Source organism: Pleurodeles waltl, chromosome 10 (assembly GCF_031143425.1).
Source record: "Pleurodeles waltl isolate 20211129_DDA chromosome 10, aPleWal1.hap1.20221129, whole genome shotgun sequence".
Taxonomy (NCBI): Eukaryota; Metazoa; Chordata; class Amphibia; order Caudata; family Salamandridae; genus Pleurodeles; species Pleurodeles waltl.
In genome coordinates this window covers 503445473-503463872 of record NC_090449.1, presented here as the reverse complement: position 1 = coordinate 503463872, position 18400 = coordinate 503445473, and the positions used below count along the sequence as shown (strand labels likewise).

Sequence of the window (18400 nt, the reverse complement as noted above, 5' to 3'; positions counted from 1 at the left end):
ATTCACGGTTGGTGATTGGGTACGGGTCAAAATGCCTAGTTTTGTCAGGAAAGGTGACTCAAAGTTTTCCGAACCTTTGAGGATTGAGAAAGTGTGTGGTAATGCTGTTCCTGTTGGTGGACGTAATTGGTGGAATGTGGCAAAAGTGGTAAAAGTTTTACCAAAGGATATTTCTTTGCCACCTAACGATCCGCTAGGACAGAATACAAAAGTGAAGAAATCCTTGAGTGTACAAAAATCTGGTGGTATTAAACCACTGGGTCCTAAAGTGGTGGACACATGCTCTGAACTTTTGCCTGTTAGAAAAAGTTGTAGAGTGGACAATTTACCTTTGAGGTACCGTTAAGTGAGAATCTTTGTGTTGCTTAAGTTTTAATATGTATGGTAAAAAGTAAAACATGATATATATATAAGTACCAGGTGTTTTCATTTACCAGTGTTACTAGTACTTTATTGTAATGTAGTACCAGGTGTTTTTCATTTACCAGTGTTACCAGTACTTTATTGCAATGTAAGAGGGTTGATGTTTATTGTTTTTTTAAAGGGAAAACGAAATGTAGTAGTTTTGAGCCCCGTTGCGTGTGCAGTCAAATAGTGAGGTTTTAATGCACACACAACGGAGCCGCTCGCACGAGGCTGTTTTTCTGTGTTCGGTTTTCCTGCCGCGTGTGAGGAAAGCCGAACATCGAGGAGCGGCAGTTGATGCAGGGGAGCGACGGCCTGGTCTGCGCTGGGGTAATTAATATGGATAAAACAGAAATGAAATAAACATTTCTCTTCGGATTTCGCGTGCTGGATGTTTTTTTCGCAGCTTACTTTACAGTCACAAATATAGTTTATTACTGCTGCAGTATGATTTGTAGTTAAATAATTTATATTTAGTACCAGTTTTAGTTAATGGTTTGAAGTAGATGCTCAATGAATTAGTAGTTAAACATTTTGCTTATATATTTTGTCTACTCCAACTATTTTTTGTGATGAATACTGGAGATGCATAAAGAAGTAGCATTAATAATATCTGATAGAGCCTTCTAGCTGCAGATTTCTTACCTTAAAATAATCCCAAGGCATCAGTCTGGAAGTTTTTGAGCAGTACCCCTGTGCGTCAGTAGGTAGCATTATTCGGCTACAGTCACTGTCTGCTCCAAAAGTGATGTGGCTTGTCTCTATATAGGCACCACCCCAGTGCGCTGAAGTCAGTTATTTCCTTTCGATGCCAGATAGCGCTGATCTGGTCAGAGCTACCCTCAGTTGTTTTTTGACTGGCTTTTTTCTCGACTTTTTGTCAACACTTTTTTGAGAGATATTCTGTCCTGGTGTGGCAGCTGTCCCCTAAGAAACCAGTTGGTTTCATATCACATAGTGCCTGACTATGGCAGATGTCTGTGACAGACCACACTTGGTGTATACGGTGCTTGGAGAGAGACCACAAGTCCAAGACCTGCGACTACTACCGCACCATGCATCCGATGTCGCTGAGGGAGCAATCCTTCAAGCTCCTCGCGGCCCGATGTTGAACGACCCCGCCACGCTCAAGATCCCCGTCACGCAACGCTGCACACCGTGATCATCGTGATCATTGTGTCGCTCAAAGTCATCAAAATTGGGTAAGTCCCACAGGATATTGAAGAGGTGGAGGAGGTCTTTGACTTTGCCTCACCCTTCAAAGTCTTATGACGAGGCATGGCAGCGCCAGCACCAGGGCTGGCTTTAGCACTGGTGGTGTCCAGCGCAATGATCTTTGTTGGCACCTCCATACCCTTCTTCTTCTCTGATTCCTTCACTACTACCCTCCAACGGTGCCCCTCATCTTTCCATAGTCCCTGCTCACATTTATTATTTTTTTATTTTATTAGGGATTCTTCTCCCATTGTGTAGTGTCAGAGTGCTTTACATCAGACACACATACATATCAGCAGCAGGTTTCTTTAAGCCTGTAAGATATTTTAAAGTAAATTGTTCCCCAGCTTGGCGCCAGGTGCAACAGCATAGGTCACAACACCTGTCAGCATTCCAGGGCTCACGCTTCGGCAGAGCCTGAGTCCAGGTCCTGACTTTCCTGGAGCCGGAGCAGCCCGACCCAGCATAAGACATTTTATGAGGTCATGCACTTCATTTGGGCATCCCAGCCCCCCTTGGAGTGCCTTCAGGCCGCATGGGCTTAGGAGGGGCCCCCACTGGATCCTCGCTGGCTAGTTTGCCCTCAGTGCCCCATGGATCACATGTTAGAGCCACAGTGGAACCACAGGCAAGACTGGGACCTTCCTCAGCGCTTGCTCTGGCGCGACAGCCCCGGGCTCTCTGACGCCCCACGGTGGCATAATTCTCATTGTTATTCTCAACTCTGACATGGAGATGGACGAGTGTTGCCCAATGCTGGTTCTGGTACAGACTGGGTCATCGCTACCCGGCTCGGAGCCAGTGCCTTTTGCATTTGATAGGCCTGAAGAGGGAGACGAATGGGAGGGGTTTGAAGACCATTATGTATACCGGCATCCCCTAGATGAGAATGAGGACAACTGGTATGAGGAAATGGCAGAGGCCATTGGGTCAGACACCTCACCTGACACTGTCTTGGTCTCTCCTCCTACCGTAGCTACAGAGGAGGCAGCCTCTTGTGCTATGGTGCTGCATAACGCGGCTGAGGCTTTGGACCTTCATCTACCCACAGTGGCAGTCAAGACAAATGGAGGTGCTTCAGCCAGGAGTTCCAAAACTTTACTCCTCTTCATTGAAGCCTTTACCGACGTCCTACTCAGGACTTGGTCCCTGCACAAGGGCTCCTGTGCATAGGACTACTGCCCACCTCCATCTCCCCACACCTGGGAACCCAACTTTCCTTACCCAGCACCCTACCCCGGAGAGGTTGGTGTTCCAAGCCCCCACCTCCAGGATCGACCCAGGCGACCCTTCCACTCGACCAGATAGGGAATAAAAAGAGGCTGGATATCTTTGGCAAGAGAAGGGTCTCTTCCAGCAGCCCTGCACTGCGTTCATTGAACATCAAATGTCTTTTGGGCAGATATTTCCATACAATCTGGGATTCGGTTGCACAAGTGCTGCCTATGGTCCCGGAGGAGACCGAAGCCTTACTCTATCAAACTATTGCTGATGGGAGAAACACAGCAAAGTTCTCCAAACGATATGGACTGAACACAACCGAGTCGCTGGCTACAGCAATTTAATCGTCGGTAGCCTTGCAGCGTCACACCTGGCTGGGAAACACTGGCTTTTCAGGGGATGTCCAAGTCTCTCTTATGGGCATGCCCTTTGATGGCTCTCATCTTTTAGGAGAGAAGGCAGACTCAGAGTTGAAGCACTTAAGGACAGCAGAGCTACAGCCTGGTCCTTGGGCTTGTCTGTGGCCCCTCATTATCCCCCAGTCTGCCTTCTGTCCCTTTAATGGTCACAGAAGGGGTCCCCTACTGCGTCCATACCATCCTAGCCATCACAGGCAACAGGCTTCCCAGCCTTTTAATGGCCAAGGACGCTGGTTCCATAGGCCACGTGGGACAGGTAGCCAGAGATTGGGCCAATCCACCCCCCAGGCAGCTGCAGCCTCCAAACCCCATTAGTTTGCCCTCTGACCATCATGGGCCTCCAGTTGGGGGCAGAATATGCCATCACCTGCACTACTGGTGGTCAGTACCATTGAACCGTTGGGTTTTGCAAATCTTCAAAAGGGGCTACCCTCTCCCCTTTGTGACTCCCCTTTTTGCATCAGGAAGTGCTGGTTCTCTCAGCCAAGGGAGAAATAGAGAGGGTGCCAGCATCCGAAGTAGGTTAGGGTTGTTACTTCTACAAGTTTCTGGTGCCCAAAAAGGATGAAGGGATTTGTCCTGTCCTCAACCTGCACCATCCCAATCTCTTCCTGAAAAATGAGAAATTCAAGATGCTCAAGTAAGTTCTGTCAGCCCTGGTCCGGGGAGACTGGAATGTAGCGTTGGACGTGCAGGATGCACAATTCCACATCCCTATCCAGCCTGCCCACAGACGTTACCTGCCATTCACGGTGGGCCAAGAGCTCTTTCAGTTTGCTGTGCTCCCCTTCTGCCTTACCAGCATCCCTCGAGTGTTCAGGAAAGTGATAGCAGTGTATGCAGCTCATCTGTGAAGGTCAGGAGATCGAACCTTTCCCTACCCCAAAGATTGGCTGTTGAAGACAAGCTCTACCAAGATAGTTGTCTCTCACCCCCAGACAACAGCAAACCTTCTTCACTCAATGGGGTTCATTTTCAACGTGCCGAAGTCACACCTGACTCCCTCTCAGATGCTGCTTTTCTTCGAAGCTGTTCTGGACATAGTGCAGTTTCAGGTCTATCCTCCTGACCGGCGAGTCCAGGATATTCAGACTATGATACTGATGTTTCATCTCTATACTAAATTTAGATGAGAATGACCTGAGGTTGCTGGGTCTCATGGCCTCAGTATTCTGTTTATAACTCATGCCTATTGGCATATGGAGCTCTGCAGTGGGACCTGAAGTCCCAGTGGGTGCAGCATTATGGGAATCTCTCCAACATGGTCCAGATCTAAGAAGGATCTGTGAAAGATCTGCATTGGTGGCTGACGTACCGCGATTGGGTCAGTGGCAGACCTCTATCCCTTCATTAGCCAGAGCTGACTGTGGTGACAGATGCGTCACTTCTGGGATGAAGTGGACTGCTGGGAGCTGCTGGAGATCACAGGACTGTGGTCTCTGGGGTTATTCACTCCATATCAACCTGTTGGAGCTTCAGGCGATTCGCTTGAAAGGGCAAGCCTTTCTTCCTTTATTGAAGGGAAGGCTGATGCAGGTGTTCACGGACAACACCACTGACATGTGGTAGTGCAACAAACAGGGCGAGGTAGGTTTGTGGACCCTTTCCAAAAGGCTCTGCATCTCTGTATCTGGCTGGAACACCAGGACATTTCCCTTGTTGTTTAACAACCTGGCAGGCTCTCTGAATGCTAGGGCAGACAAACCCAGCAGAATATGCCGAGCAGATCACAAATGGTGGTGCAAGGCCTTTTTCAGCAGTGACAAGAGCTTTAGTGAGATCTGTTAGCCAGGTTAAATCTGTTAGAACTCACAATGTCTGCAGTTTAGTACACTGGAGTTTCCAAGGTGACTCTCGCTCGACAACGCTCTTCATCTCAAGTGGAGTGCAGGCCTTACGTATAACTCTCCACCTATACCATTCCTCCACATAAATGTCAGGAAGATTAGGAACGGCTGAGCCCACGTTATTTTTGTGGGTTCAGATTGGGCATGGAGAGTCTGGTATCCTGAGCTAATGAACATGACCACCAGTCCTCCGAACAGACAGCTTCTTTCGAGAGGAGCTTCTGTCACAGCAACAGGGGAGGGTTCTGAACCCAAACCTGGGCACCCTTCATCTCCATGAGTGGAGATTGACCGGTGACAGTTGACAGCTTTCAACCGTCCTTCAGAAGTCTGTGATGTTTTTCTGACAGCCAAGCATCCCTCCACCAAGACGGTATACGCCTGCTGTTGGGTTAAGTTTGTGCCATGTTGTGATCGACCCCCTTTCTGAACCTCTCTCTATGGTCTTCTGTTTGCTCTATTGTTGGCCCAGCAGGGCTCTGCTCTGGACACAGTTAAATGTCATCTATCAGCCATTTTGGCATTTTTGCCGGTGCGGACCAACCTTCTTTATTTAACTCACACCCCTCAATCTTAATGATCAAGCTACACCCCTGCTCTGGAGGGGACGTTTTACACTCACCCAACCCACTCAATACAACCATCATTTACTGCGAACCTGGCTTTCAGGTTTCATGTACATTGAGAGGACAGTCAGCAAAGACAGTCCCACCAGAGTCATGAACACATCTAAAGCACACAATCTGGCACTTCCTAGATTAAGCAATCACTGGCAAAGCCATTTGTTTTAGGTCAAGGTGCAAATATTTTCACATGCTCAATTAACACACATAGAAAGATACCGCATAGGCAGAAAAGCAGCTTCCTTCAGAACAGGCATTTGCCCAGCAGGATGCCGAAAGGCCCCAATGGAAGCAGAGAAAACAACTGTGTGATGTTATGGTATACACTTTCAAAGAGCGCATGGCACCATTTCAGACAGCCAACATCTTACTTCGGCTTCTCCTGCATCACCCGCCGTGAACATTGACCGGCCATTAACCAAATAGTGTGGCAGCCATGTTTCCACTTGATTCTGCAGACGACTCTTGGTATTCTTGAATTACACTCTCTAAATGTTGGAAAAAAGAAAAACCTACAAAGCAATTGTTTCGTTGCACATTTAAAAAGACTAGGTGAATGTTTAGGTATATGTGTTGATTTATGTGCATTATGTGTGTGAGGTGTTTGTGTTGTAGGATACATGGCCAGGGGAGGCTGTGTAGCATGTGTTTGAGAGCGGTAGAAAGCTGCATGAAATAACCAACTTCAAACCCATCAACTACCCTTTATATTATGTCTTTTCATAGAGTAACCTATCGCCTGAGTTGCTCGTTCGTAGTTAACTTTTCTTAGACATTGCTGATAAGAGTCATCAAAAATAATATGAGCTAAATTATAAGGCCATTAATTAGTTAATAGTAACATATTTTATTTACGTTGCTTAGAAATGGCACGTGGGGATAACACAAGGCATAAAAACAAGTTATGAATTTTACTGTTATTATTATAAAAATAACTAGTGGTTCCACCTTTTGAAAGGTAGTATTAGATTTACTGGTAATGGTGCTGAAATTATAAAGTTTCTGATGGGTACATCTTACCACATATTCCTCACCTTATGAATATACCTCCAGGTGCCAGATTGGTTTGGAAGCTTTTCCCCAAACAAAAGTGGTCCAGCATCATTAGGTAACACAATGGAACTTCAGTAGAGACTTTGCCCACCAAATGTTAAGACATCAGAACATAATAGACACCAATATTAGTTCTTGTTTTCCTGAACTTTAATAATGTGGGTCTGGAGCTCTAGCAGTTCTTCACTGATGAAATTCCTCTTCTTTACCACTGACCAGGTCAGATGTCTCACCCGAAGATATAGGGTTTTAATCCTGTCACAGAAGATGCAACAAAATGCCCTTCCTGGATTCACACAACATCTACATGCAGTGTCTGAGCTCTGATCAGGACTTCGAAGCTTGCAGCTCTACTTCCTCAACCCACTTAAAGGACATTGTGGAGCTGGAGGCGAAGGCCAACAGGGATACACAAAAGAGTTTCCCTTTGCCTTCAGAGGAGTCTCCTGACAGGGAACAATTTCCTAAAAGATCTTTCCACAAGAAACATAAAAAGAACCATAGAAAGGAGAAATCCTCTTTTTCTTTGAGGAAAATAGTCCTGCTTCTGGGACCGTTCCAGATCTCTCTTTTTTTTTTTTACAATTTTTATTTTCATTTCAGGTACAAGTATTACAGAAACTAGAGCAGAAACTATACATAAGTAGCATTCAGCAATAACGCATAATTTTCTTCAGCTGGTTGCTTCTCAATATCCTCCTGTAATCCCTTCATTTTGGTCGATCACTTGTATTTCTAGGAAATGTTTTCTGTGCTTCATTTGATTGTAAAAACCACAACACACTCAGAACAATCCTTTGATCACTTTGCGATAGATAGACACATCCTAATTTTGATCATTTTGTGTAAAGCTGACATAATATTAACAAGCCAATTTTACTTTAACTCCCAATATTCCTACTACATAGCCGTACTTGGCTTACTATTCCACTAAACACTGCCATATAGCTGTAAACCTTTTTACACTCCCGACACGTTTTGAAAAGGTTTCTTCATATTTCTTGGATCTTACTATCTTATCCCACCAGTTCTGCCGTGTAGTAATATTTTGGGTCTGCCATAGCTGCAATAGCAATGATCTAGCTACTGCAAAAACAATCATAATGAAATATTGTTGATATTTAGCTAGCTGACGTGTTGTCTAAGATACTCCAAACAGAACTAAGCTTGGCTCTATCTCAATCCCTAAGTTAGAGCTGTAGTTTATTACCTTGCTTATCTAGAACCAAAAACAAATTGTTTGGGACAGTTATGCAGCCAATTCCCCTGTCCCTCCTGATAGCAGCGAAAGCATTGATCAGAAATTGATGGAAACATTTTATGTATAATCTCTGGGGTGTAGTAAGCCATCCATCTGGAGTGGAAAGACATTCTTTTATAGTCAGCTGCCCTCAAAGATTTGTACCCAACTTCCAAATTAATTCTCAAATCTTCGCTGGTAATTACACATTGTGTTGTTCTGAAAAGTTTATCCCTAAAATCTGTAATAATTCAGAGGTGAATTGACCAACTAGCAATCTGTACCAATTTCCTGTCCCCACTACTTTACTCTTGATTAGAGCCCTCCCTATCAGGTGTTCATGGGTAATTGCCATGGCTATATTAGTACTAAGAAAATGGGAGATCTGGAAAAAACTCAGAAAGAGTCTTGTTGCCATATTCTCCAATCTTGTTGCAAGCTCCTCCCTAGCGATGTATCTGCCTCTAAGCAGAAAATCCCGATCTCTTTGAACCCTTTGTTATTCTATTGACCTATCATCGTTACTGGAAGGTGTAGGCCAAAATATTTGTGCTCCTGGAGCTGCAAATAAATATAACCTGATGTTATGTGATGTGTTTTTCTTAAAATCTTTGCTCTTTTACGCAAATATACTTATATCGAGTTTTTTGGGAAGTTTAGTGGTTTTAATAAATACAGGGAGACTTATTGCTGATTCTGTGACCATCCTATCGACCGTCCTATCGATCAAGAATGTTTCCAGGGTTTCTCTGCTATCCAAATATTGTGCCAGCATATCCTGCAATGCAGCCTGATAATAAACTCAAAAATTAGGAAGTGCCAAGCCCCCTTGGTTTTTATTGAGCTGGACAACTGCGAGCCTCACCCTTGTTTTTTTTTCCCTCCATATAAAACTTTGTATCATGGAATCCAATTCATGAAAACAGGAGCTATTTATTCTTATTTATTCTATTGACTCACATTATTAAATAAAAAAGAAAAAGCTGGAAAATAGACATCTTGATTAAAGAGACTCAGCCTTTCAGAGTCAATGGGAGAACCATCCATCTGTCTAAAAGTGCTTGCACTTTTTCGAGCATCCTGGCATAGTTAAGATTAAATAAATGATCATAGTTCTTGGTGACATATATTCCCAGATACCTAATGGGTTCAGAAAAATTAGCCTGCTGCTGCAAACCAGGAGGAAGATGCTCTGTTCCTGCACTAAATAGGAGAACCTCTGTTTTGTTTTAATTCATTTTATAGACCTCTATTTGAGTAAACTCATTAATTCTATCCAGCACCCTTGGGCATTGTCAATCTCTGGTTTTAAGTATAAAATGATGTCATCAGCAAAGAGCTTAAATTTTGGCATAGCTGCTATTGGCGACATCATTTCGCTTGAGCTTCATATTATGTGGGCCAGAGGTTTGATAAAGAAGGCAAACAGTATAGGAGAAAGGGGACAACCCTGTCTAGTGCCTCTTTTAATCTGAATTGTGCCTCTGATTTTTTAATTAATAACAGTTCTGGCCCGGGCACCCTGATACAGCTGCCTTATCATCGACATAAATTGCAAGGGAAAGCCGAATTTGGTCAGACTGTATAGCAAGGCCTCCCAGTTGACTAGATCGAAGGCTTTCTCTGCGTCTAACATTATCATTACCGCAGGGATAGTATTGACCGCAAAATACTCGACTACCTGTATTAGAAAATTTGTATTAGATGTCATCAGTCTGCCGGCTACAAACCCGTTTTGGTCTTTATGTATTAGTTTTTGTGCTACCGGTATAATCCTGGTAGCCCAGACCTTTGTTAAGATTTTATAATCTGCGTTGAGCAGGCTGATTGGGCGATATGCATCTGGCTTCAACTGATTTTTATCTTATTTTTAAGAAACTGACTATTGTTGATTCTTTGAATGTTGAGGGTATGTCTACACCCTCGAATATTGCATTACATAAATCTGTTAGGAATGGTACTAGCTCCTCATAGAAGATTTTATAGAGCTCTATTAGAAAACCATCTCCACCACATGGTTTTCCACTTGGCATTTTCTGAAAAGCTCCCTTAATCTCAGAAGATGCAATCTTCTGTGTTATATCGTTCTGAATATTTAATGGCATCTTTGGTAACGTGATTGTCTTATAATACTGATCTATCTGGTCAGGTGAAAAATTGCTAAATCTTCTGGGTGTCTCCGAGCAGCAGTTATTCAATCGTGCACATAAAAACCGCTCCTAGAACCGCTGTTGTCGTCTCTGAGTGGTACTGTTTCTGCGTCCTCTACTGCCGCGATGCTTCCCGATGCCTCCATCGCTTCACTTTGGTGTTAGCCGCGGAGTATGACGGGAGCTTCTGACGTGACTGCTCGTTTCGCCACAAAGTCAGCCCTGTTCAAGATCTCAGCACAATTACTTTAAGCAAGATTCTTGTTGTTCGAAAAAATTCTGATGTTGCAGAAGATAAAGCTAGAGTGCCTGGCTTTAACAGCTGACCTTACACAGGTCTCGTCTTTCTGTATAACTATGCAGTACTTATTTAGTACAGCTGGGGTACCACCCGAGCAGCCTCTCAATAGTAAACATGATTCTGCAAGTTTGATGACTCTGGCAGCTCTGACCCCAATGCTTTTTACCCCCACACCTCAGTGGGACCAGCCTCTAAGAAGAAATCTTCTTCTACCAAGACACTGTTACCCATTCAATTTGTGCCACCTTTAATGCTGAAAAAGAAGCCAGCTTTGGAACCATTTCCAGTGCCATCTTCGAAGTTGGCTGAAGTCACCATGTGTTGAAGGAAAACAATAAAGCATGTTTTGATAATGTTCCCTTGGCAGCGCAGCTTCCAGGGGCTCTCAGGTTTGCCTGGACTGAAGAATCTGACTCTAAGGGCCTTTACATGACTGGTTAAAATTATGGCCACATAGAAGATGATGACAACCTTCTTCCCCAGTACTATTGATTCTGGTATGTGTCTTGATTTATGAAATGGAAGTGACCTAGATACTTCTCCAGAAGGAGATATCCTTTACCCTTCTCATTCCTTAAGTGAGGCTCTTCTAGGACCCGTTCTAGCTACATGGGAGAAAGCATTTTTAGTTCCAGCAGTCCACAGCCAAAATGAAAACAGAGACATAGACCTGCCCCAGGTGGTCCACAAGATTTGTTGTCATACCTTTCATCAGAAAGTCTAATGGCCCAGGCTTAATCTTCAAACCTGACCCCAAATGCCTTTACCCAGTGTTTCCTCTTGGAGAGTCAAAAAAGCGGAATTCTAGGACTGAAAAGTCTGCCCCTGGTTGCCTTGACTTACATAATACAAACAATACATGTCTTCTATTCCACTAAGTGTACGTCATGTGGGAGCTGGCGTAACATACAGTCGTTAACCTTCCAGACCAAAAGAAAAAGAAAGTCAATTTCCAACTTTTTCATGGACAGTTTGGATGCCTGCAAACAAATCATGAAGTGTAGCCTTCCATAAACACTATGCAGCTCCCAGGGGCATAGCCATCCTGATGCATCACCACACTTAGATGCCTTCATCAGCAAATCAGCAAAACTTCGGCCTGCTTGCTGGCCTAACCTCCCCAGCAAGACAATTTCATTAAACATATAGGAAGTGTTAAGACTACTCCAAAGCTTAAGCTTCTTGGTAGCACCAACCTTCGTAGTTGCTCCAAACACCCCAAACAAAGTAACACTCCCTTTGTGTCAGGGATGGATATAGGGGATGCCTTCAATAACATTGTCAGATTCAGTCCCCACCTTTTTCTGCCAGTTCTGCTGCCTTGAAAGCTTTCTGACTTCAGGACCATACACCACCATCTTCAGAAGGGTCTACCGCTTTTCCACCTATTGGAATACTATCACAATAGATTACAGGTCTATCAAGCTAATCCACGTGAGCTACTCTGTACCCATTGTTTCCTCCTCTCTGAACCACCATCCCTTCATTAGGAAGTTCTCTCTAACACACGCTTAATTTTGGAGGAGAAAGTCCTTGTCTTGATGAAGAAAGGGGTCATAGAAGTGGTGCCTCGAGAAGAAACAGACATTGGATTTTATTTCCTTTGCTTTCTGGTCCCCCAGAAGGATGGGGTTCTCAACCTCATCCCTGGCCTTCACCTGTAGAACCTATTCATTCAACAGGATAGGTTCAAGAAAATGCTTCTGGACCAAGATATGCTGGCTTATGTTCTTGGACCTCCAGGATGTATACTTCCATCTACCAATTCTCGCCACCAACAGTTATTACCTGTGATTCACAGTGGGATCCAAACACTATCAGCTCACAGTCTTAGCTTTTGGATGAGCTACCACACCATGTGTGTTTGCTAAAGTGTTGGCAGTTGTAGCACTATCGCTGCACTGGTCAGGAGTCCATATATTACATACTTGGGTGACTGGCTGGTGAAAACAGGAGTTCCTGGCACTGGTTGATGTATGCCTACAGCGTACAATGACTTTCCTCCATGACTTACTTAGGCTTTACAACCAATGTCCAGAAATATAATCTCACTTCCACATAAGGAGTAACCTTCATTGGTGCAGTACTGGACGCAAACCCGCAAGAAGGCTTTTCTGCCTCCTCAAAGAATTCCAGGTGTTCAGGAGAAGATTCTGATGTTTGTGACTCAGACACAGGTCCAAGGTCTGCATGTGTTATGTCTGTCTGCTGTCCCCACACCAGATGACTATTGAGGGCTCTTCAGTGCAGCCTGTGGCTGTGGTTCAGAACTTTGAGTTAGTTCCTCTATACCTGCACTGATAGAGGAAGCCCTCCAGGCTTTTGGAGGGTCACTGTTTTAGACCTCTGCAGGCACAGTCGACCATGGTGACAACAACTCTTTGATCGGCTAGGGTGCTCACCTGGACAACATTGCAGCACAAGGTCTTTGGACCACATCAGAACAGCATCTTCCCATAGACATGCTCGAGCTAAGGGTAGTCCTCCATGCCATGAAGGCATTACTCCCTTCCATATCAGGGAGCACCATACAGGTCGTATCAGACAACACCACCCAAATTCATTAGATCAACAGATTAGGCAATGTGAGGTGGTGGACCATGTCATGAGATGTGATTTGCCTATGGCAGTGGGCACAGCAACGGGGAACTCTCCCAGAAGTGGCTTCCCTTGCAGGTTCGTTGGCACTCAACATGACGCCACCTCTTCTGCTCCGACACTGTGGACCTGCTTTCGAAGCAGGATGGTCAGGTATTCCAATCCCATCACTTAATGCTGTAGCTGCAATCATGAAGATTGAGTGGTGCCAGATGATGTCCTTTTGTCTTCCAGCTGACGTTGCAGAGGAAGCCCAATACAAAATCCATTTACAGGTTGTTGGAACAAGTTTGTTCAAAGGTTAAAAATTGAGGTCCTGAGTCCTTTTAGGTCTCACCTTTCTGACATCATGCGATTTGTACTGTCACTTGCAGAAAATGGCTGAGCAGTGGCTACTGTTACGACTCTGTCGTCCCATTTCCAGGGGGCGCTGTAAGGGGACTGTCAGAAGCCTGGGAATCACCTTGAACACCTATCTAGAGTCCCTTGCTGACCCCTGTTTGTTTCTCTTTTCTCCATGGTACACTTGTGTAGGACTACATTTGCTTCTTGGGACTGCAAATCCCATAATGCACAGCTTGGTAGTCAGGAAAACCCGGATTCTGTTTCCCATTGTTTTCAATGGGAGAAGTCCAGTTGCTCCTTTTCACTGGATCCTCTCCTCCAGGACTTGCAAGTGTCCAAAACCACACACACCTGAAACCTCTCCTGTGCAGCCCAGCTTGGAACTGCTTATAAGCAGCCATTTCCTCAAGCTCCCTGTCGTGCATCGGACTTCAATTCCTTTGTGTTACAGACCCCTTGTCGGATGGTGTTCCAGTTTTGTTCCTGTTCTGTTCCAGCCTGATCCTGTTTCCTGTTTCTCTGCCCTGCTCCTGATTGTTCCAGCCAGAGTCTGCTCCCTATCTCTTAGCCTTTTATCTGTTTGTTTCTTCCAAAGCCTGCTCCCTGTTTCTCTGCCCTGCTCCTGCCTTGTTTCAGCCTGAACCTTCTCTCTGTTTCCCAGTCCTGTTTACTGCTAATTTCCTACTCCCTGTATTCCAGCCCTGCCCTTGCCTGTTCCAGCCAGAGCCTGCTCTCAGTTTCCCAGGCCTGTCTCTGTTTGTCCCAGCCAGAAGTTTGCGCCCTGTTTTCAAGTCCTAGTCCCGCCTTTGCTTCAGCCTGAGCCTGTTCCTAGTTTTTGCCTCTGCCTCTTTGTTTGTTCCCTTCTGTTTCTGTTTCTTCTTGGTTCTTTATGTCTGGTAAGTGTTCTATCAGTCTTTACCAGTGTATACGTGTCCTCCTGTGTACTGGGGTTGGCTCCTGGTTTCCAGGAGGCAATTCCAGCCCCCATCCTTGTCCAGTGTTATACGTTGTATTTCGTGCCTAACAGTGACAGTGTGCTATTGCTGTTTTCTCAGGAATCGCCACTGTGTTTCCAGCTGGACCCACAAGAGCGTGTCCTGTGTATGTAAGTACTATCCTTGTTTGTGCTCTAGGGTCCAGAGACAGAATCACTTCTGCTGCCTCCTTTCTATGGGGCTGGCAGGGTGACTATCTGTAAGAGCAAACTGCACAGAGGCATTGAGATTCCCTGTTACTGTGGGAGGTTCTGCGCCTTACTCTGTGTACAACCCCAGCATGTTTGTCCACTGGTAATCCGTTTCCTGTTTGTTCACACAAGGGTTGCTCTGCTTTCACTTTCCTGTTTCCTGTGCCTATCCATAGCTGTCCTTTCCGTGTATGCCTTTAGCTGCTCCTCTGCCCCAGTGTACTACCTCTTTAGGATATTCAGCGACCTCAAGGGGTGTCCCAACCAAAGTCCTGATCAGACCCGCCCGAAACCGTGACAGCTACAGTTAAAGGTTATTTGGGAGCCTTCTTCACATTTATGTGCCTTCCTGGCCAGCCACCTTTGTTTTGATCACTACTAGTGACACCATTTCTAAAAGGTTTATATTATAAGTGTGCTCCCTCTCTGTTCATTGTTTCTTGGTGAGATTTGCATCTGGAGGCATCCCCATTTGAGCCTAGGCACAGCTGCCTGGTTCAACTTTTAACTCTGGAAACAGTTCTTTCGGCGGCATACCAGGGGGTCCTTGAACATGAAGTCCTCACAGTTCGGCTGACTATTATGGTTTTATGCCTGAAGCTGGTCTTCCCAACATACCAAGGTAGTGTATCCCTTTCATATGGGCTAGTCTGTTACTCTCACATCTTTCTTCTTTCCTCCTCAACAAAGGAGGAAGAGCAGCTACATAAAATGGACCCCAGGTATGTGATATCCTGTTACGTTGACCTCACTAGCAGATAATTAGCTCTTTATGGGCTTTGCCGGAGCTAAGAAGGACAAGGTGGCAACCAGATGCACCATTTTACATTTGAACAACTATTGTATCTGCTACATCTAATCAAAGAAAAATCCTCTGTAGGTCATTCATACCCCCTCCCCAAGGACTATGGCGACTTCCCCAGCTATCATCAGAAGCATTCCAGTGGCTGATGCTTGCCGGACAGTTGCATGGGCATTCTTACATATTTTTGCCACACATTACTTCCACACAGCTAAAGAACGAAATAATAGGTACTTTCCCAGGGCTTTGCTGCATACTTTCCTTTGTTAATCTGCATTTCTTGGTAACAGTACTCAGGGAGGTATTGTTTTGGGACTCATTCATAAAGTGAGGAATCTGCGGAAAGATATATCCAGCAAAAGAAAAAAGTTAATTACTTTCAGTAATAATTTCTGATGGATACATGATCTTCCTGCAGGCTCCTTACCACTCTGCTTCAATGCTATGCATAGTAAGATCCTAAAGTGTGTAAACATGTTATGTGATGTTATCATAGGCATTGTTGATGGTGTCTTGGTTCCTCTCTGCAAATCTCAATGGGGCGCAGAAAAGGTTCAAGGAACTGATGCTAGCATGCCGGGTGGCACATAATATACTCAGATGTTGTTAAATTATTGGTGACAGTAGAGAGCTATCAATGGGCAATAATTTTCGGTCCTGCGTGGCATCTGAAGGTATTTCTATAAGGTGAGGACCCTGGAGGAACATTAATTGTCCACGAGAAATGTTGATACCAAAGGTAAGTTACTTTTTCCCAATCAACTCAATAATGCAGTTTTCGAGTACAGTAAGCACTGTTGTGGAACCACAGTAGTGTCCCCATTAGTAGTGTTATCACTAGTTGTTGTTGCACCGGAAGTAGCACTATTAGCAGTACGTATCGTAATAGTTCTCATGTTTTGTGCTCTTTTGGTCGCAATAGCAGTAGTACGAGTAGTGGGAGAGGTTTTTTATTAAGAATAATAGAAATAGTGGCAGTTTCAGTAGTGGCGCTAGTGCAAGTAGTGGTTCTTGATGAAATATGTGTAGTACTAGGGCCTGTAGTATTAGTAACAGCATAGCAGTAATAGTAGATGCACTAGTAGTAGCAGTATACTACTAGTATTACTAGAGGTACTTGATGCACTGTAACCAGTAGTAGCACAAGTAGCATTGTTAATAGTTACTCTCTATAAGGCTTTATTCATAACAGTGCAGAAAGAAGTACTGGTAGGCAAGCAGATGTGGTAGCAGTACTTGTAGTGCAAATAGTAGTACTAAAGATGACATTAATAGTAGTGACATAGGACTACTTTAAGGTGAGAAACCAGTTCTGATTTTTCTGTGCATTACACAAAGTGTCATGTAGTATTTCCCATGCTTCACTTTAAGTAAGCGAATTGGACCTCAATCCAATTAACTTAATATAATCGGTCTTTGAATATTATTTTGATTTTGAGAGACCTTGGTCTCAAGTCCCAAGACTGGATGAGGGCTTAAGTAGGCAGACAAGGAATCATTTGACATACTGGGAGAAGTCCAGGCTCTCTGGATACAAGTCCATCATGGGACATCCAGCCTCAGTTCTGCTTCACCACATCGGACTTCTTAGAAGTAGTGTGAGACTGGGAACAAAGGGGCAGGGGAATGCTTGCCTAAAAGGTGAGCCCACTGCCATCTCGAATGAGACTTTAGTGATTGCTAGTTTGAGATTAAGTAACTGTTGTAAAGCTGAATGCAGGTAAGCCTTTTATAAATGGTGATTATTAGACTAGAAATGAAAACAAGTATAGCCTCAGCTTCTCTTTATTTAGAGAGACTTGGGGTAGCCCTCTAACTTTGTAGCAGTCCAGGATCCATAGACTGGTTTCTGAAAAAAGAAGAGCCATTCTGCTCTCTTGTGTCCCCCTTAAACTTAACATATCTAGCAGAACTGCCCCATGTCGCTCCCACACATACTCAGGAGACCAGCTGCTTTGTCCTACCCAAATGCTACGGGAGACCTTGTATTATGTGGTAGTCGTCTAACACTAAATGAAAAGAGACATTTAGGGCTGCAGTGAAAACTTCTGGGGTCTAGATATCTCTGTGTGTCCTCTATTTTTGGTGGTTGTTTAAAGAAATAAGTGAAATACTTGTGCAAAGGCATTCCTTTTTTTCATGGGAATATAGGTCCACAAAATCTCAACTGCTGCTTCAAATTAAAAGGACATTGACACCCATCAGAGAAACAAGGGGAAGAGTTTTAGAGTGTTTGTTGACCTCAGGGAATTTAACTTTGCAAAACATCAACTGCAGTTTCTGAAGAACATGTAAAATTTCTGACTTTCAGAAGACAAATAGCACAAAGTCCTTGCACTAACCAAAGACACAACCTCATTGTCCTAGTCAAACACCATCCACTGGCAGAAGCTTTTTAAAACATGTGCAAGCTTCTCTGCCCTGGGTTCCTGGAAGCTTCACCAGAGACCACAGAGCTTTGCTTGGACTAAGCCTGCTGACCCGTCTTGCAGGCGGGAGACAGGGAAACCTGTAATTTGAGGTGAAGCATCACAGGGTTCGAGTTAACTATGCAGTGGTTAGTTTGTGTGTGCCATCTCAGGGCTGTTGTTAACTCTACGTGTTGTTTCATTTGAGGTAGAGAGAGGACAATTCACAGCATTGATAGATGAACAATGGTTTTCTTGAACACCTCATTAACTTACCATTTCAAGGAACGGTTTGTGTTTAAGATGATGGCCAATTTTTTCATTTTCTTTGTGACACCTGTGGTAGGTCCAAAGGTTTGGCGCCATATGAAGGGGAGTGACGCCCTGCGTAACGTTCACTGACAGAATTTTGCTTTAGCGCTATTGAGACATAGAAAATCTGATGGATAAAAAGGCAGACATTTGAGTATGTAGGTTAGTTCATAATGTAAAATAGAATTTCGGTTCTTTTCTGAAATTCAAGAAGTATTCAGGAGAATCCCTGGAAACCAACACTTGTGGAAGACCGATGTATTTCTACTTATGGA

The 18400-nt window shown here is 44.3% G+C and overlaps 1 protein-coding gene across 2 annotated transcripts in view; it reads left to right on the top strand.

Annotated features, from left to right (window-relative positions):
* LOC138261666 (unconventional myosin-Ig-like) overlaps positions 1-18400 on the top strand; it is a 912364-nt gene that overhangs the window by 854534 nt on the left and 39430 nt on the right. The gene's annotated exons all lie outside the window — the stretch shown is intronic.